The 9,006-nt window shown below is 35.7% G+C and overlaps 1 protein-coding gene across 5 annotated transcripts in view; it reads left to right on the top strand.

Annotated features, from left to right (window-relative positions):
- The first annotated feature begins 1,725 nt into the window (after nt 1-1,725).
- LOC107656070 (amyloid beta A4 precursor protein-binding family B member 2-like) overlaps nt 1,726-9,006 on the top strand; it is a 56,475-nt gene continuing 49,194 nt past the window's right edge. For all 5 annotated transcript variants that reach the window (XM_016443769.1, XM_016443793.1, XM_016443785.1 and 2 more), the window contains exon 1: nt 1,726-1,785. The gene's annotated coding sequence lies outside the window, so the exon portion shown is untranslated. The remainder of the gene's footprint in view (nt 1,786-9,006) is intronic.

Below are 9,006 nucleotides of genomic sequence, written 5' to 3'. Positions count from 1 at the left end.
AACTGCCTGCTGCAGTCTGTTGGGTCAGAGTTCACACCAAAAGTCTGCCCCCTCCCCGTATCACACACACACAGTCAAAGACATTTATGAGCACAGATGGTTAATGGCTATCTTGTTTAACACGAATAGCTACAAACTTCTCGTTCTCCTGTGCCGCCGTCTCCCAATGAAGATGATGTAACAGTATAATATAACAGTCTAGACAATGGACAGCTGCTAGCTCCTGAACCCTTGTCTTATGCAAACTCATTAGGTTATGGGATCGTTTCTGAAATCCATTCATTAAGTAGTTAGACCTAATTTAAACAAAGATCCTATGACCTTTATAGGATCTTTATTTAATTGCAGTTTACTAAGTACACACAAATTAATTGTGTACTAATTAGTGTGTAAATTAAATATCTTTCAATAAGAAAAATCATTTGCATGTGTGCAAAAAAAAGAGTGCATGTTGACATACTATTTATTATGAGATTTGAATTATTATTTCTGACAGCTTCTGTTTTCAGCGGTACATTTCCTCCAGTTTATTCCTCTAAATTGATTAAGGTTCTCTCTCCAAACTTTCCGTCACGCTCTCTTCTCTCCGGGAATGTGTTTCCTGTGGTCCGCTGGCCGATTGGTCCGCTGTCTTCCGGGAATACGCGGATTGGAAGCCAGCGCTCGACATCTGGAAGGGAGGAGAGTAGTGATGGGAAGTCCGAATCATTTATGCGAATCGGTTCTTTCGAACAGTTTGTCAGTGAGCCGGTTAAAAGCAATTCACTGGTTCTTTTACGTCATCGCCTTGTATCTGACGTCTCGGCAAGATATATTTGCTATACATGTGCAATAATATATTGCTTCCAGTAAACTACAAACTTGCAAAGTTTAATGACAGCAACTGCTCCTTTTGTGATCACTTAAAAAACATCTTATAAACAATATTTTGGAATTGTGTTTTGGATTGAGCTTTCTAATTTTGATAAAAAAGAATTTAACCCACTCTTGCGTATTGGCTATAAATGTTTGTTTTGTGGTTACTCTTTGAAAAGCATTTAGAGCATTATATGAAGATTACAATAATTTTATTACTATGCCTTGCAAAAAATTAAAATTCATAAATGTACATTTATATAAAAAAAAAGAAAAATGAAAAAGAAATGTGTAATGTGTTGGTGTATATTTGAATTATTCAAATAACTAAAAGTTTAATAATGTGTTTTAGTTCATTTCATAATTTCATATAACCCTCTACGAATATTTTTATTGTCTTACTCTTTTTTTTTGTCTGAATGCTGTATATATCCTTGTTGCAATAAAAGGGCATATATTGCCTGTATTTTGTTTGTTTGTTTTTATTAACAAGGATGTTTATTGTAGGCCTAGTTCATGTACCACAGTTAAACTCATTGCAGTCGTTTACCAGCTCATAAAAACATAAATTTAGGCTAGAAGCTACATAAAATTTACATTTACATTAAACAACAGTAATATTAATTTTCATCACTCATCACAGTTTTTGGATGCATTTATTTAATGTCGACCTCCCTGGTTTTCGGCTCTTTACGAACCGTGAATTCCCAGCTGAAGGTTCTCAGTTTAATGAATTGTTGACTCAAGAACCGCACGGACCGATTTTTCGTGAACGAATCATTCAGAAAGGCCTTGCGAACCGGTCAATTCATTCAAACGATTCGACTCAAATGAACGACTCTCGAGAATCGGACATCGCTAGAGGAGAATAAACGAGAGAGGTAAAGCAGAAAAAAAGGAGGAGAACGAGAGAGGGTGCTGACATCTGAGGTGAGTGATGTGCTATGCCAAAATATTTAACCTGGACATGAGAGCAGCTGATTTATGATTCGAGAACATTCAATTCTTGTCGTTTGCCACTTTTGTTGGTAATGAGTTTGAAAGGTTGGAAATATGAAGTTGTAGACGTGCTTCGCCCAAACAGCGATAGCAGAAGGCGGATAGACGCCTCGGCAGATGGGTTGCTGACTAACTGTTTCGAATATGATCGTTACATTATACGAACGCTCGTGCTTTGCTACAGTAACAAACACGTTATCGCTTGATACATAGTAGCGATTTGACGCGTATTTGCTGCTGTTATATCCAGTTCGTTTCAGTTGCGATGGAATGGGGGTAAACGGGGGTCGCAGCCCTGCTTCTGAATTTCGCTTGACTTAACCGCTCACTTTGTGCTTCGCTGTTGATCCTTCAGTTTTACAATTAATGTCACTTAAACATTAGGATGTGTGGTATTTAATAAGTGGGACGTTTATTTCGCCACGGTTATTTTTACGCGCCTCGCCTCGCAGGTCTATGGCAGGCTCCGGCCCCCTGTTCAAGGCCAGGCCAATGGAAAAGTCAAAGCAGATGGAATCGATAGTCTCTCATACAGGGCTGAGGCAAACGCGCTTGTTTGTTTAAGTTAAAGAACCCAACATGTGTGTTTGAAAGAATCGTTACTAGTATGAGCCCGTTGGCCTGTGTCCGCTGTAGGTGCGCGGCGCGTCGCGTCGCAGTGGCGAGACCCTCGTGTTGTTTCATGACGCCCGTTCTGCTCCAAGAGCAGACATGTTCTCTATAAGACCATCTCACATTCTCCGCTCCTTCCAGCCGTGTGCAGAACTACAATAGCCAATTATACTGTAGAAATCGTTCACAGTAAGGCGATTGCGATCACTTACTGTACTATAATTCATGGGCTGAAATGTAGAAGGCATATGCAACATTGAGAGCAGCTTTGGGAATTGTTGTTACTTCAAAGCTGGTTGCTGCATTTCTGGAAAGCAGTGTTGTTGCCAGATGAAATGGTAGTGGTGGTGGTTGTCAGTATTCGTCCTGTTTATTTATGAACTTGTAAGTGTGTTTGTAAACTATACGCGGTCATTTCCACTGAGTTGCGTCCCTGCGCCTTCCACTGTAACCCACTAGAGATGTGGGGTGTGATTGCTTCATGGGTTTGACTTTCCTCTGATTGCTGCACTATTAATAAGCTCTTGCGTTGGTCATGAATAGAAATATTATTAACAGTCTGATATAGAAATGTATAAACATGAATACTAGTAATATATAGCCTATATTAATATTAATAATATATAGGACAGTAAGGCCCCAGTGAAAATGTTGTAGGCTATCTTTCTAATTTAAAGGGATAGTTCACCCAAAAATGAAAATTCTCTAATTTTTGTCATTTTTCAAATTGTCAAGTTTCAGAAAGTAATAAAGGCATTATAACAGTCATATAAAATATGAATTGAGCAATTTATACCAACTTTTCTGAAGAGACGCAATTACGTTATATGATGAAGTTTTTAGTTTAGGTTTTTATTCACATATAAATATTGATGAACATGCATACTTTAAGCACAAGAAACAATAAGGTTTGTTCTAATGTGTTAAGTCAATGTTTATATGTGAATAAAAACCTAAATCATTATCAGTGGTTATATAGACTTTCAATGAATGGACAAAAATGATGAGAGAATAATAAAAATATCTTCATATGTGTTCTGAAGATGAATGAAAGAATATTGTGTTTGGAATGACATGAAGCTAAATAAATGATGATAAAATTACTAGCCCTGGCCTGAACTAGCCCATTAATGAAAATAATATTGTGAGGCCAGCATAATTTTGATTGGAAAAAGGCATTCAAATTCAGATTCATTTGTGAACATGAAAAGAGAAAATTATATGAGAGAAAATATATATATATTTTTTTTTTTTGAAAAATGTATTTTTCAGGACTTCCAGAGTTAACTTGTTAAAATAAGATTTTAATTAAAAGTTAAATGAAATAGACTAATTATTTAAATATATTTTCCAAATATATTTCTTTCTGCTTTGTTTCTTGCTGCTTTCGAAAGACTTCATGAGATTAATAACAAATATCCTATTAATAAGTATTTCATTGTTTGTAGGAAATAAAAACAAAATGTGTTTTATGTTGAAGGACTATACATACATTATCTCTAATAGTGGATAGAAAAAATAAATACTTAATATAGGATAAGTATTCTCTAGATAATATTTCTTTATATCACACTTAAAAAAATGTTTTCACAGTCTACATAAAAATATATAGCTGTCATTGATTTTTAGGAAGGCGGTCAACTGCAAGGGGACTGTAATGTGAAAGTCCCTGATTTAGCCTATATGATAATCTCAGTTATTTGGTATATTTCTGGTTGGTTTGAATGTGTTTAGAAAATATGGTCTCAGACTTTTGGACCCCCCAGTAGTTGCTATAAAAGAGTATAAAAATTGCTACTTTGTGCCATATTTTAGATAATCTAATCTAAGTCTTTGTATCATATTGTATCCATAAAAACTGTGAGCACATAGTATGCATAATGGAGGAAATCTTAGTGTAAACCTCTGTCTTTTTCAGTGGCTCTTGTCTTTTTTAAACCCAATTCTTGATCTTCTAAACTTGACTTTTATCCCTTCACTTCGTGCCTGTCTGTTGTGCAACAGCAGCTCAGTTCAGTCGGGTATAGTGAAAATATATCCTTGTTAAGGATTCCGATTTCCTTGTGCTCTGGTTGGGATAAGGTCGATGCTTTGGGAATGAGAGCCTTCTGGAATGTTTTGCTGAGGGCTGTTGTGGTCATAAAGTCTTATTTCTAGAGCCAGTGCTCGTCAGGATTTGTTGTATGATGCAATGTTTGTTATATCATTCATCATGGGTTATATTTTGGCCAACTGTTAGCACAAAGCCATGCCATATTATCTGGTTTCTCAGTGCACAGATTGCCAGCCTATGCAGAAACATGATTTTGTTTGGGTGTAAATGTGTTTGTTGTCACAGGATATTTAGACTGGTGGTAGTCAGACATTATTGTAGGTTAAAGAGTGATGTATATATTTAGGGTATATGGCGGCTGCCTCATTGGATGTTCATAAACTAGCATTTTTGGTATGTGACAGCCTGAAATTGTCATATAACAGTCAAGACAGAAGAACACCTAAGGTTAATAATGGCAGTATGACCCATTTTACAATTTGGATGTAGACTATTTAACATTTCAGTCATTTCTTAGTGCACAATTCCTATACACATTTAAGAGTATTTGCAGAAACATTTAAAAATTAAAACGTGTGTAAAATCAAATACGTTTAGTGCTAGATAAATCTTCAAATCGCTACCTGTGATTTAGACTCTCTCTACTGAATTGACTTTGGCAGTGCTGACTATTGCCAAATCTCATTATATTTTATAGATCACTTTTTCCATGTTCAGGATCCTTCTGTCTTTTTCAGACTTTCAAAATGAAGGACTGCTAATATTTTGTAACAAAAGATTAATCTGAATTTTCCAAATTCAAAACAAGCTAAGCTCTGTCAACTTCCTTTGTAAAGGCATTAGTGTAAACATTACTTTTGCCCATTTTACAAACAAAGGGGCAAATTATTTTCTGTTGGCACAGATGCTGTAGATATCATGTGTTAAACCCGGAACATTGCTTCATATGATGCAGCAGCTGCCGTCGTGTTTATACTGCTCGGCCTGCACATTTCCGTTTTTACATTGCTTTTGATTGCATGGCTCAACAATAAGTTTTTTTTTTTTTCAGATTTTTATTTGCACTTCCCATATTTTCACTTGCATCACACACACATATATATATATATATATATATATATATATTTTTAGCTAAAGTAGCCACAGGCTACTTTGAAGCAACTTCATTTTGGTCAAATTAATTCGTTTTAATTGCCCCACCACAAAAATGTATTTTATAAGATACATTTGCCAAGAAAAAATATATATCTTTTGAATTTTTAAAATAAAGGGCTTTAATTTGCTTCTTTTAATTACTTAATAGGTAGAAATGACAAAGCTGTTAACACCATTCTAAACAAACGTTGATTTGTGTGTAATTGTTTAATTTAATTAGCCTATGTTGTTTTCAACCCATTCTAACTAACGCTTTCAAGACTGTCTTACAATTTAATTTTGACAAAACCTCATTGCTAGCCAGCTACCTATGTTTAAATATACAGAATCACAACAACATTCAGAAAATGTTTAAAAGTCTATGGGGCCTAAAAAGATCAACGAATGTAAGATGAAGTGAGATTGCGGCACAGCCCTAAACTCTCACGCTGGCCTCGAACCAGCAGGCCATCCTTATTGTTGGGCTTTGGAATGTATGAGACTGATATTTTCTTATTCTGTTTTTGTATATGTATTTGTATAGTTTTTGTGAAAAAAAAAAATATAAAAGAGTAAACTCTAAAAACTTGAAATATATTAGGCTAGATATTTAATAAATTCTAAATATCTCATATTTCTCACCCATTTTACATATCCATTTATTCTGCACGCTTTCTTATTCCATTGCTCTCTTTGACTCTCTATCTTTCTTTATCACCAACACACAGACATACACATCACCAGCAGCAGACTGGAGAGATATGACTTTGTCAGTGTATTGGTAACCATCTTCATACAGGATCTGGTATCCTTGTTGCAGCCTGTGTGTTTTTTTTAGGTAAGCGATGTGATGTCACTGCTAATAGCAGCGCCCTCTGGGCATACTCTGTGTGTGTGTGTGTGTGTGTGTGTGTGTGTGTGTGTGTTGGTTTATATTCCAGCAGGCTGCTGCACTATGTCTCTGTCTCCCTCTTTAAGGGTCTGGACTTGCTGACTGAGGAAAAAGTGAGTCAGAGGGGGATAGAGAGAGAGAGAGAGAAGGGGGCCGAGAGGGTGGTGCTGTGGAGAGACTGCAGCTGATGGCTGAGAGGGGGGTGTATGTAGTACAGGGGTACATCTGCACCGTCGGGTTATTGCTCTGTTATATTGTTTTACAGGAAGGTGCTTTTACTGCAGGCATTGAGCTTCAGCCTGCTGAAGTGTTCATTTAAGATTACATGATTACAGGAACTAAATGAAGGCTGTAAACTTAGAGTTTGCAGGCTACTTTTTTGTGTGAAGCTGAAGTAGCCACAGGCTGCTTTGAAACAACTTAATTTTGGTCAAATTAAACATTTAGGAGCCAAATGACTTTTTAGCTGACAAACTACAATCACTACAAATCTCTGTTGCAAATATGTGTACTTATCTTTTCATTTAATTTAATTTCTGGTTCATTTCATTTAGAATCAGACAAAACGTAAAAATAATTTGATTTCAGTAATGGAGCAACACACTCTCATGGTAGCTTGTAACTATGTAACATTTTGGAAAATTGGTGCTGAATTCATACAATCGCATTTATATATGTTCGTATGATCTGCTTACGGCCCACTGACAGTTAAGTTTAAGGGTGAGGTTAGGTGGACCTTCATGCTTGTTTTTTTTCCTAAAAATCATATATCTTTTACTCATTCATTCAAAATCCCCAACCAATACAGTTAAACATAAAATAGTTGCATTTTCTCATGAGATCAGGTTGAAGGGAGTCAGTAACGGCTCTGAATGATTCACTGACCCAAACCAGTAATTCACAAGCAAGTTCAAAAATCTTTTTGACTGACTGAGTCAGTTCATTTGTTCGCGAAACAAGATATTAACCACCATATGAGATGACATTTGATAAAAGCATAAATATGCACAAAACTTTACCAACCAAAAGCGACTAGATTTTAAATTATTGCACATTTTTATTCATTTTAGAGAAAACATGTAGCACAATTGCGATTCAGCCAACCCGAGTTTCAGTCGTGGTCCATCCCCGATCCTGTCCCCCCCTCTCATACTTCTTGTCCTCTCCCCAACTGTACTATTTAAATAAATGTAAAAACACCAAAAAATGAAAAAAATAAAATAAAAAGAACTTCTCTCCAATTGCCTGCAATTTACCATCAAATGAATGTGAAGCTTGGGAAATAAATGCAGGTTGTTTCCATGTTGTAAACTAGGGATGCACCGAAAATTAAAATTTTTGGCCGAAGCCGAAACCGAACAAAATGAAACACTGGGCCAAAGGCTGAATACCGAACACGGTTTTTCAAGTTTTTTCCCCATGTATTTTGACAATTCTTTTCACAATTGCATAAATGAAATAGCCAAAATGTGCCTTTTACTGTTTTATCTTGTTTTTCAAATAAAAAATCAATTACAAATAAACAATTTAAAAATATTTAACACTAAACATTTTGAAACATTCTAGCAGGCATTATACCAACAAAGCACAATTTAACTTAAAATGAATAAGTTACTAAAATAATATTTTTTGGCGATCAGACCCCCTTCTTGAATCAGGCATGTATTTTTTACTGTAAAATTAAAAACAGCCTTGCTGAGCAGAAGAGACTTCTTTTAAAACATTAGAAAATATTACAGATCCCAATTTGAACACTATGTGTGAATGTTATAATAAATGTATTAACAGTGCTGTTGTAATTATTATCATTATTATTGTCTTACTTTTTATTTTATTTTACAGAACAACAGTAAAATTAGAATACTAACATTTATGAATGTTGTTGGAGTTCTTGCTTTTTGTCAACTTTTATTTTGGCGGAAACACGCAGGAAGACCTCAATGCTTCTTTTTGTTGACAGCAGATTTATAAATGAGTCTCATTATGAATATGTCGCATGTATCGCATTGTCACATGCCTTGTAAAAATTCATAAAAATGTGACTGAGCAACTGACGAGTAAGACTGTTTCAGTGCAGATTTTCCTCGCGCTTTAAACTTTGAACCCTGGTTAACAAGCAGATCTGCCGCGAGTTCGTGCAGCACTGTCAGAAAACATGCAATTCGTGCGTGTATTATTAAACATAATGTTCTGCAGTTTATTTACTAATTGTTTAAGGCCATTTCGCGATTTCAATCATCATAAAGTAAACCAGCAACAATCACCCCTTCCTCTTCTCATCCGAAGACATGCGCTGCATTACTAAACAGTAGGGCGAAGTGAGGGAATTTCCCTTGCGGTCAGTTTGAGGGGCTCAATAGCACGGTATGCGGTATTATCGCCTTACATATACATATATATATATATATATATATATATACACACACACACACACACACACACACACACACTGTTGATACAA

This window comes from Sinocyclocheilus anshuiensis, unplaced genomic scaffold (assembly GCF_001515605.1).
Source record: "Sinocyclocheilus anshuiensis isolate Anshui unplaced genomic scaffold, SAMN03320099.WGS_v1.1 scaffold85, whole genome shotgun sequence".
Lineage (NCBI taxonomy): Eukaryota > Metazoa > Chordata > Actinopteri > Cypriniformes > Cyprinidae > Sinocyclocheilus > Sinocyclocheilus anshuiensis.
Note: the sequence above shows the minus strand (reverse complement) of the source record. Positions and strands in the feature narration are given on the sequence as shown.